Below are 9552 nucleotides of genomic sequence, written 5' to 3' on the forward strand. Positions count from 1 at the left end.
AGAAAGACAGGCAAATACTGTCCTCAGAATTTCACAAACTCACAAATACAAATTCCCTTATCTTAACCCAGACCCCAAAAATTTGTCATTAAAATAACATTTAGACATTGTTAATCTCATTATATGCAGTTATTCCACTATCCTATCATCAAAGTACACCGAAAACAAGCAAACCACCCAAATGACCTGGTTCCATGTGGCACATGTAACGTACATTCAGACTTTAAAGGGCCCCTATGTTACCAACGGGTGTGAGTATGAATGTTTTAATAAGATAATAGTTATTCAGTAGTCCAAAGTGATTTGGAGCAAATTAGGTATACAGGTCATTACTGGGGGGATACTGGCGATCAAACCCAATACCCTTTCGCCTGGGAGCTGAACAAGTTTGCCACTACTGAACCATTACTGTCCTACTGCATGAATGACATTTCCTGTCGTCTTTAACCTCAGCATAGGGGCCACAAACACACAAAGCCCTACCCCTACGTTATGTAGGTCACTTGTCACACTGAGTAACGAGTGACCCACAGAGCCCACCACTACAGGGTAAAATCCCCTCCACAACACCTGATACCTTCATACCCTGCCTTGACCCCAAGACTCGATCCGTCCTATGGACACTTTTGTCCAGACCCAGCCTTAAGTAAAAACTGGTACCTGGGGGTAAAGTGGTGGGGTTGGATTTCATTGGGTTTGTGTTCCCCTAGCAGGACTTGGAAACAGACTTTCTGTGTGTTTCCTATGGCATGTCTTGTCCATCCATCAGGGTAATGGGTAATATGTCCTTTAGCTGTCTTACTGTTGGTTCCCTGGTGCATAGCTGGCTCACTCACCCACCCACTCACCCACTCCTCCTGCTTCTCAATGTGTTCACCTTCTGATGTCCCATTCCAGTCGGTCACTGTTATCGTCATGGCAGAATCATTGTATTGAGTTTCAACGGGTAACTTGCGTTATGAGTCTCCATCGGGGTGCTTTGTTGCAGACTGGAAGGACCATGATACGGTCGCTGTGTAAGTGTGCAGCTGACAGACATGACATGACACGTTGTCTATTCATAGCAGTGGTGATTTGCAGTCCTGTTTTTAAAACGTCCCAGATGTATTACCGGCCGTGTGTGTGTGTGTGTGTGTGTGTGTGTGTGTGTGTGTGTGTCTGGTGAGTGAAACCTTATATAAAATTGAACAGAATATCTACACCCAATCAGGCAGATCAGGTTAATCAAACGCACTCGCTCGCACACACACATATATGGGTATATATATATATATATATATATATATATATATATATATATATATATATATATATATATATATGTGTGTGTGTGTGTGTGTGTGTGTGTGTGTGTGTGTGTGTGTGTGTGTGTGTGAATTTATATGAATGTGTGTGTGTGTGTGTGTGTATAGCCATTGATTATAGTCTAGCAGCCTTGAGAGAGAGAGAGAGAGAGAGAGAGAGAGAGAGAGAGAGAGAGAGAGAGAGAGAGAGAGAGAGAGAGAGAGAGACAGAGACAGAGACAGAGACAGAGACAGAGAGATAAAGAGAGTTTATCTTTAGATGACCTCTGGTCCTTACTAACTCAACCAATGTCCTCACTCTTCCCCTAGCGACACACTGTCTCACTTCATCCATGTGTGTGTTTTCATGAATTACTCTACAAACTACAAACTATCCAAGGGCGTGTTTGTGCGTGTGTGTTTGTGGTTGTGTTTGCATGCATACCTACGTGCACGTGTGTGTCCAGGCCTATGCACGTGTTGCAGCACTCCGTGCAGCCTCTTCCAGGGCATGGCTCAGGGACCTGACTCACGCCTCTAAATGCATCCCAGCGAGGAGGCCGCGAGCTGGGCACGAGAGCGGGGAAAACCTGGTCCCCCTGGTCCTCTGACCAGCAGCTGAGAGCAAGCGGCTCAACCAGCAGGTGTGGGGGGGGGGGGCGCAGCGGCCAGGTGGTCTTCTGGAGCACGCTCTAGCAGCTCCACTGGAACCTGCTGACCCCTTTGACTCCCACACTTACAGTAGAAACTCAATGAAAGGTCGGCCAGCTAAATATAGCTACACAATAGTGTGTTAAGCTGTGTGGATGTGCGCACATGCACAAGTGAGTCTTACTTATATTCAGATACATTTATTTCAGTTTGATAAATGTCCCTCTAGCTCTATGTATTTATATTTCTCTCTCTCTCTTAAAACATAAACTAGCTTGAAATGCGTTTTTTTACCTGGACTTTGCCACATGGTGAAACCATTACACAGCTTGCTCGATCTCGTGCAACCCATCCTCACACACCCCCTCCCTCCCACACACACACACACACACACACACACACACACACACACACACACACACACACACACACACACACACACACACACACACACACACACACACACACACACACACACACCCTCAGCACCATGACCCCAACCTCTCTCCGTTTATATCTGTCTGTGACACCAGAGCTGGGGCCGTGGTGGGCAGCAGCTGTGGGCCGCGGTGCTGTATTGCTGATCATCTCCTGTCCTTGTTCCTGCAGTACAGTACATGCAAACCCTGACTATTGTATTCACCTAGCGGCATGCTACCAGCTGTGCAGTATATGCAATGGTCAACGGAAATGGAGTAATTTCATTTTTTTTACATTTTACGTCCATTTTCTTTTCTTTGTTTTTTGTGCTCCTTATAGTGGTAGAACTTTCACTCACTTTGATTTGTATCACTCGAATTGGTTACATTTCAGATATTGTTTCCCATTCATTTATTGTGTTATATGTGTGCTACGTGTTCACGTGCCCGTGCACTGTACTGCAGCGTCATACGTGTGATGTGGGTCAGGGTCTTGGATCTCAAAACAACAACTAAACCAACTCTCTCTCTCTCTCTCTCTCTGTCTCTCTCTCTCTCTCTCTCTCTCTCTCTCTCTCTCTCTCTCTCTCTCTCTCTCTCTCTCTCTCTCTCTCTCTCTCTCTCTCTCTCTGTCTGTCTGTCTGTCTGTCTGTCTGTCTGTCTGTCTGTTTCATCTACAGAGTTTGGGGAGAGGGGTAAAGGCCTGGGTTGAATGGAAACTTTGATATTTACTTTTAGCTGTGAAATAAATTGAAAATATACACATCAAAATGCGATACATATGGCTCTCACTTGGTATTTGAGAGATGTTCGTCCAACGATGAGGTTATAAATGAAAATAGACCAGCAGGTGTCAGTTGGGATTTTCCCCGCTGGTCATTTTGTCCAGTGCTGTGCTGCCACAGGCTCCTAGTTTCCATTCATGAAGTGCTCTGATAATGGAGGCAAGATTGTGTTGACCCCTTGAAGTTCCAGATATATCACAAACAGCTGGTTTGGACTGGAACCCGACACCGCTTCCTCCTCTTCCTCCTCTCCCTCCTCTCCCTCCTCTCCCTCCTCTCTCGTCCTTTACAGCAGACCTATTCCAGTCCCAATCTCACCCGGCCCGCATATTCACCCAGGGTAAAAATAAGCCAAGCACTAAGTAAGGCTTTAGAGGTGCCCCATGGATAGATTGGGCCTCTCAGCCATCAGGACAAACTTGCCTTTTGACAAGGACCTGCTGTAATCAGCATGGAGATCAACGTTAAAAAAGGCACATAGGCAGAAGGATTACATTATAACATTTTATTCACTTTCAAAAACATTGAGTCATAACAGCAGTGTCTGAAATTATCAAGTGCATTTTGCATTTCAAGTTTTCAGTTCCACAAATAGATTTAATAAATAATTACTGTGTATATTTTTTTAGATTTTTCTTTTTTTTACTGAAAAACATTCAAGTTCAAACAGTACTTTTTAAACTCCGATATCAGCTTTGAGAAATATCAAAATGATACGGAACAAACATGAACAAAGAGGAAGATACAAAAGTATAAAAAAAATGCAGGTCAACTCGACATATTTTATGTCGGACATGTAAATAAACATCATAATAAATTGCACGTGTTCAAACTCCCGGGAGTTTCAGTAGTTCACCTTCCTCCTTCAGCAGCATTGTCATCCTCATCCTTTTTTTTTGGTTCAAAAACATCTCGACCCTCTTCCCGCTCCCGCACTTCAAACGTCCCCAAACTCAGTCCCCCAAAAAACGTCCACAGTTAAAGTCCTCGCCCTGCCTTACTCCGCAACCACACCTTCCTCCACCTCCTCCTCCTCCTCCTCTTCCTCCTCCTCGCTTCTAAAGTCCATGTGGGCCAACAACACCTGCACCTCATCCGTATCCACCACCAGATGCTCCATCTTCTCGAACCCCGGCTCGGGCCTCTCCAATCGGGGCCCCCTGGCGGTGTCCCGGGCCTGCTTGATGAGCTCCTTGGCCCCCACCAGGAACTCGGCGGCGCCGCTCTTCTCGGCGCTCTGCGTCAGCGTGTCCCGCAGCCGCCCGCCCGCCTCCAGCTGCAGCTTGTACCCGTCCACCAGCGACCGCAGCGTGGCCACCTTCTCGCCCTCCTCCTGGGCCACTTTCTCCAGCAGCTGGCCCTTGCGCTCCTCCAGCACGGCGTACAGCAGGTCGAAGCTCTCGCCCAGGCGCCTCTTCTGCAGCTCGGCGTTGTCGCGCAGCGTCGCGCACGACTCCTCCATCTGCGCCTTCACGGCCTGCGCCACGGCGTTGGCGTCGCCCAGCGCCTCCACCGCCGCCCGCAGCTCGGCCTTCTGGCTCTGGTAGACGGCGTGCAGCGGGGACACCTCGCAGTCCTTGTGCTGGCCGAACACCTTGCACATGGAGCAGGTGGGCGTCTGGCAGGTCAGGCAGTAGATGTTGATGCGCTCCTCGGGGTGCTCGGCGCACGCCGGCTCCTTGGAGTCCCGGTCCTTCAGCGGGGGGTCGAGCGTGCCGTCGCCCTCGCCCTCGCCGCCGCCGCCGCCGCCCTCGCCCTTCTGCTCCTGCTGCTGCTTGTAGAGGTCGATGATGTTCTCCACCAGCAGGTTGCGCTGCAGGCCGTACACTCCGTGGCGGTCCAGGGACACCTCGAAGCGGCAGGTGGGGCAGCGGAACACGCCGCCCGAGTAGTGGTAGGGGTTGCGGGAGTCGTAGAGGTCGCTGGCGCAGCCGCGGCACAGGTTGTGCTGGCAGGGCAGGATGACCACCGGCTTGGTGAACATCTCCAGGCAGATGGGGCAGCTCAGCTGCTTCTCCAGGCTCTCCATGGGGCTAGGGGGGCGCACCACGCGGCCCGTCTGGATGTCCATCGCTCCAAACCGCTTTGCAGACAAACCAAAGAGAGAGAGCGAGCGCTCGAGGAACAATCCCGGGTTTCGAGGGTTTTTCTTCTTCCGATTGGCTGGTAGCTCTGTCTGTGTTCCGGCGCTGCTGCGGTGGCTGTTGTTTGTAGCTGCGTTGGAGCCGGGGTGCTGTTCTGATCTAGCGGGCCGTGGGAGAACGGCCCGCCTTTATACCGGCGGAGCCATGTCACCCGACACCTGTGAACCCCCCCCCCCGCCGCCCGCCGCTTGGTTGCATGCTGAGAAAATAGACCACCACAACCCCCCCACACACACACACATTCACACACACGCATACACACATTCACACCCCGCCCTTGCTTTGGCACAAGCTATACTTGGCCTCTCTACACCCCCCCCCTCCACCACCCCCCCCACCCTGACCACTCTGGCCTCTCCATATGGGAGGTGTGGGGACTGGACAGGGATCCAAACAACTTACCTTGTGACAGGAGGTGGAGGAGGTGGAAGCGAATCAGGTGAGGAGTTGGACGAGGAAGAGTGTCTTGAGGAGGAGGCTGTTCTTGGAGGCTTCCAAGAACAGCATTTCTCCCTCACACGCAAGTGGTCAAAACACACACACACACACCCTACGTAGGGAAGGGGGGAGGAGGAGGAGGGAGCTAGGTTAGGGAGGAGGAGGAGGAGGTGGAGGCAGCTAGGTTAGGGAGGAGGAGGAGGAGGAGGAGGAGGCGGAGGTGGTGGCTGGCCGTCTTTGGCGGGTTTTTCCAAGAACCTCATGTTCAAAAATGTGTTCAAAACACACACACACCCTCTGATGCTCACTTGTAGGACAAACGTGGGAGCAGACGTTTGCTTGATGTCTGAGTGTTGAGAATGTGTGTAGTTGGACGTGGCCTGTTGAGATATGAATGTGTTTTTAAATGTTTTTAATGTTTTGGAATTTTAACCATCCAAAACAGATGGGTCCATTCTGAAGCGTGCGAGAAGATACAGCCTGGCTAAATTTGCGCATTTAAACAATACGATTGCTTTCATCATTTGGGTTTCGCTGCAAATATGAACCACAATCTGGGCTGCCTGTGCTTCGGGCCTTCGAGTTTGTTGACGTCTAAGGTACACGCAATGAACACATGTTGCATGTTGATGTTCTGTATGGACTGTATCACATTCACATGTGGAACCACAAATCAATACCTGTCAATCACGATGAAGAGTTTGTAACGTTTATATTATGGAGAGGAAGATAACACAGCACTGTGGTACTTTCCTCCACTTGTATGGTGTGTTTTTGTGTACTGCCCGTCTGTAAAGGGTTGATTATTACTGCCTGTGTGTAAAGGAGTGTGTTAGTTGTGTTGTTGTGTAGTGCATCTGTACACAGGAGAGTGTGGTGTGTTGTTGTGTACTGCCTGTGTGTAAAGGAGTGTGTGTTGGGTTGTTGTGTACTGCCTGTGTGTAAAGGGGTGTGTGTTGTGTTGTTGCATACTGCGCGTGTGCACAGGAGAGTGTGTGCTCATATGTCCATAAGTTAAAGGGCCGCAGGCCGTCATCTGATAGTTGTCAACACAACAGTCATTCGTGTCTGCCCACGTTGGCTTGTGCAACCGGCAGACATGCTCTCACGTGTGTGTGTGTGTGTGTGTGTGTGTGTGTGTGTGTGTGTGTGTGTGTGTGTGTGTGTGTGTGTGTGTGTGTGTGTGTGTGTGTGTGTGTGTGTGTGTGGCAGTATTGGAATCAACAACATGCCAACTGTTGTGAAGGCGATGTAGACAGGTTACCCAACTAGATAACTAGGTACCTAGCTAGCCAACACCAAGAATATTTATTTGATATGTGCTTACATTACGAAAACGTATATTTTGAGAATTCATTTTTTTTTTTTTTTACATCATGGAGGCAAGAAGCATAAAGTAAATGCAGAGTAAACAAACAATAATAACACGCTGTACATTATCCCACTTATTACATAAGCGGCTACTACTCACTAAAGAAATCCATAATCGGACAAAACACAAAAAGATTAAATATATTATTTTATTATTGTTTGTCAGTCACGGTTCAAATAGTGTCCTTAGCAACGGTCTGTTATTCATAGCAGCGGTCTGTTATGCAGAAGTACCAGACCCCTGAATGCCGTTGTTGACCAATTAGAAACAAGTATTTAACATAGCTCGGTAAAAAACATTGCCAGTTCTGTATAAAGAAGTCTGTAGTCTCAATGTTTTATTTACTCTCTACTTAAATATACTCTACTCTATCAACTCGACTCCACTCTATTCACTGTCTAGCCAATATGGACCATTCCTTAAACTGTTATGGGGTTGAGTTTAGCAGCACTAACCACAACACTAACCACTAACCCTGCCATAACCCAAGAAAGATGGTAATAGATTCAGGAACAGCACTTCTAATCAGGTCAATCCAAATGTAGCCTGACCTCTGGCCACACGTGAAGAAGACACATACCACGTGCTTACCGGTAGCATCTGGACACTATTTACCATACAACATCTAACATGTTGTCATGTGCACCCTGTTACTGTGTGTGTGTGTGTGTGTGTGTGTGTGTGTGTGTGTGTGTGTGTGTGTGTGTGTGTGTGTGTGTGTGTTTGTGTGTGTGTGTGTGTGTGTGTGTGTGTGTGTGTGTGTGTGTGTGTGTGTGTGTGTGTGTGTGTGTGTGTGCGTGTGTGCGTGTGTGCGTGTGTGCGTGTGTGTGTGCGTGTGTGTTTGCATGTGTGTGCGTGTGTGTGCGTGTGTGTTTGCATGTGTGTGTGTGTGTGTGTGTGTGTGTTTGCATGTGTGTTTGCATTTGTGCGTGTGTGTTTGCATGTGTGCTTGTGTGTGTCTGTGTGTGTATTTGCCTTGTTCCAGACATGGTATGAGGGAACATTGTAACAAGTTGATATTTGATTTGTTGAAAGGTGATGCGCCCCACAGATTAGCCTCATGTGCTGGAACCAGAGTGAAGATCATCTTCACATTCTGTCACCAGAGTGATAGGATATGTGATGATCCAAATGTGCTTGTCTCCTCTAACTCTCCAACCCTAAGTAGCTCTGCTCTGCTAGCCTGCACCTCACATTTGTTCTAGATCGCAGAAGGTTAATTATATGAGGGGTCACTTCTGGTTGTGCTGACTTTTAAGCGGATGCCATCAAAACCTATGGGGGACCAAACAGGACATCATTAAAAATATATATATTATTTTTCGGCCGTCTTGGGATTTCTGGATTCCCTTTGGGCGGAGAAATACAGAAATCAAAAAAGTGGTAATGCATAAATGTGGAAATAAATAAAAGAGTACAACATTGTAATTAAATACAGCACCATAATTTAACAATATTGCTCAACAAAACCATGAGCTGATATTCTCTTTTTAATTTTTTTATAATGATCTTATTTATCAAATCATATCGTATGCGTATTATATAGTACGCATATGAACGTGATTTGGTTTTCAACAATGATGGACACTATTTTGAAAAATATTAAATTCATTATTCGGCCACTAGATGGGGGCATTCACCACCTAACTCAAACGAATTGACCTATAAAGCGGTTGGCATGGTCGTTAGAAGCAGCCAGACAGAGGCCAACAGATACTGATATCTTTATTGATCCCTGAGGGACTAATCTGTTACAGATTAGTCCCTCATAAACATAAAAGTAAACAGAATAGAATAATAAACGCAATGGCATTATAAACACCAATTCAGCATGAATCTAAATATTCTAATTCTATTTCATATATGCATATAGCTCACACCAGAATGTAATAAAATATGCTTGTGTATCCAATATATGTATGTGTAACTGAAGCTTAATAAAGTAAGCACATTTAAAATAAAGTAAAGTCTGGGCATTATCAGGTATAATGCAGGCATGTTGCACAGAACCTGGATATGATAAATAGTAAAATAATTTAAGTATTCCCCTTAATGGAGTTTAAGGGACTTAATTAAATTCACGGTGCAGAGTGAGGCTTTGTTTATGTGAAGCACACCAAAACTAGACACTTTTCACTGTATAAGCTTTTACCATAAGTTTGGAGTATAAGCCTTTTTAATAAATCATAACGTATCATTAAATATATATTCCTTCTGTGATATTAATGTCATTCTAAAAGGCTATAAAACGGCTATAAAAGAATATATCTAAATATTGAAAAGTAGAAAAGGTGAACGGAATGAAATGGATCAAACAAATGGAATCTCCTGACTCAAAATGGGATCTTCTGGTATGATCAGACAGCTCAATGTGGATTTCTACATTTTGTCCCCCACCAAGCTGTGGTTCAGAACCAAGATAGCTGCTTGCTGAATAGAGCCCATTATAATAAAAATTAG

General features: G+C 46.5%; 1 pseudogene; it reads right to left on the reverse strand.

Moving 5' to 3' along the window:
* Window positions 1-3628: 3628 nt before the first annotated feature.
* LOC115542357 (E3 ubiquitin-protein ligase TRIM63 pseudogene) lies at window positions 3629-5395 on the reverse strand (annotated as a pseudogene).
* Between the last annotated feature and the right edge of the window lie 4157 nt (window positions 5396-9552).

Source organism: Gadus morhua, chromosome 4 (assembly GCF_902167405.1).
Source record: "Gadus morhua chromosome 4, gadMor3.0, whole genome shotgun sequence".
NCBI lineage: Eukaryota > Metazoa > Chordata > Actinopteri > Gadiformes > Gadidae > Gadus > Gadus morhua.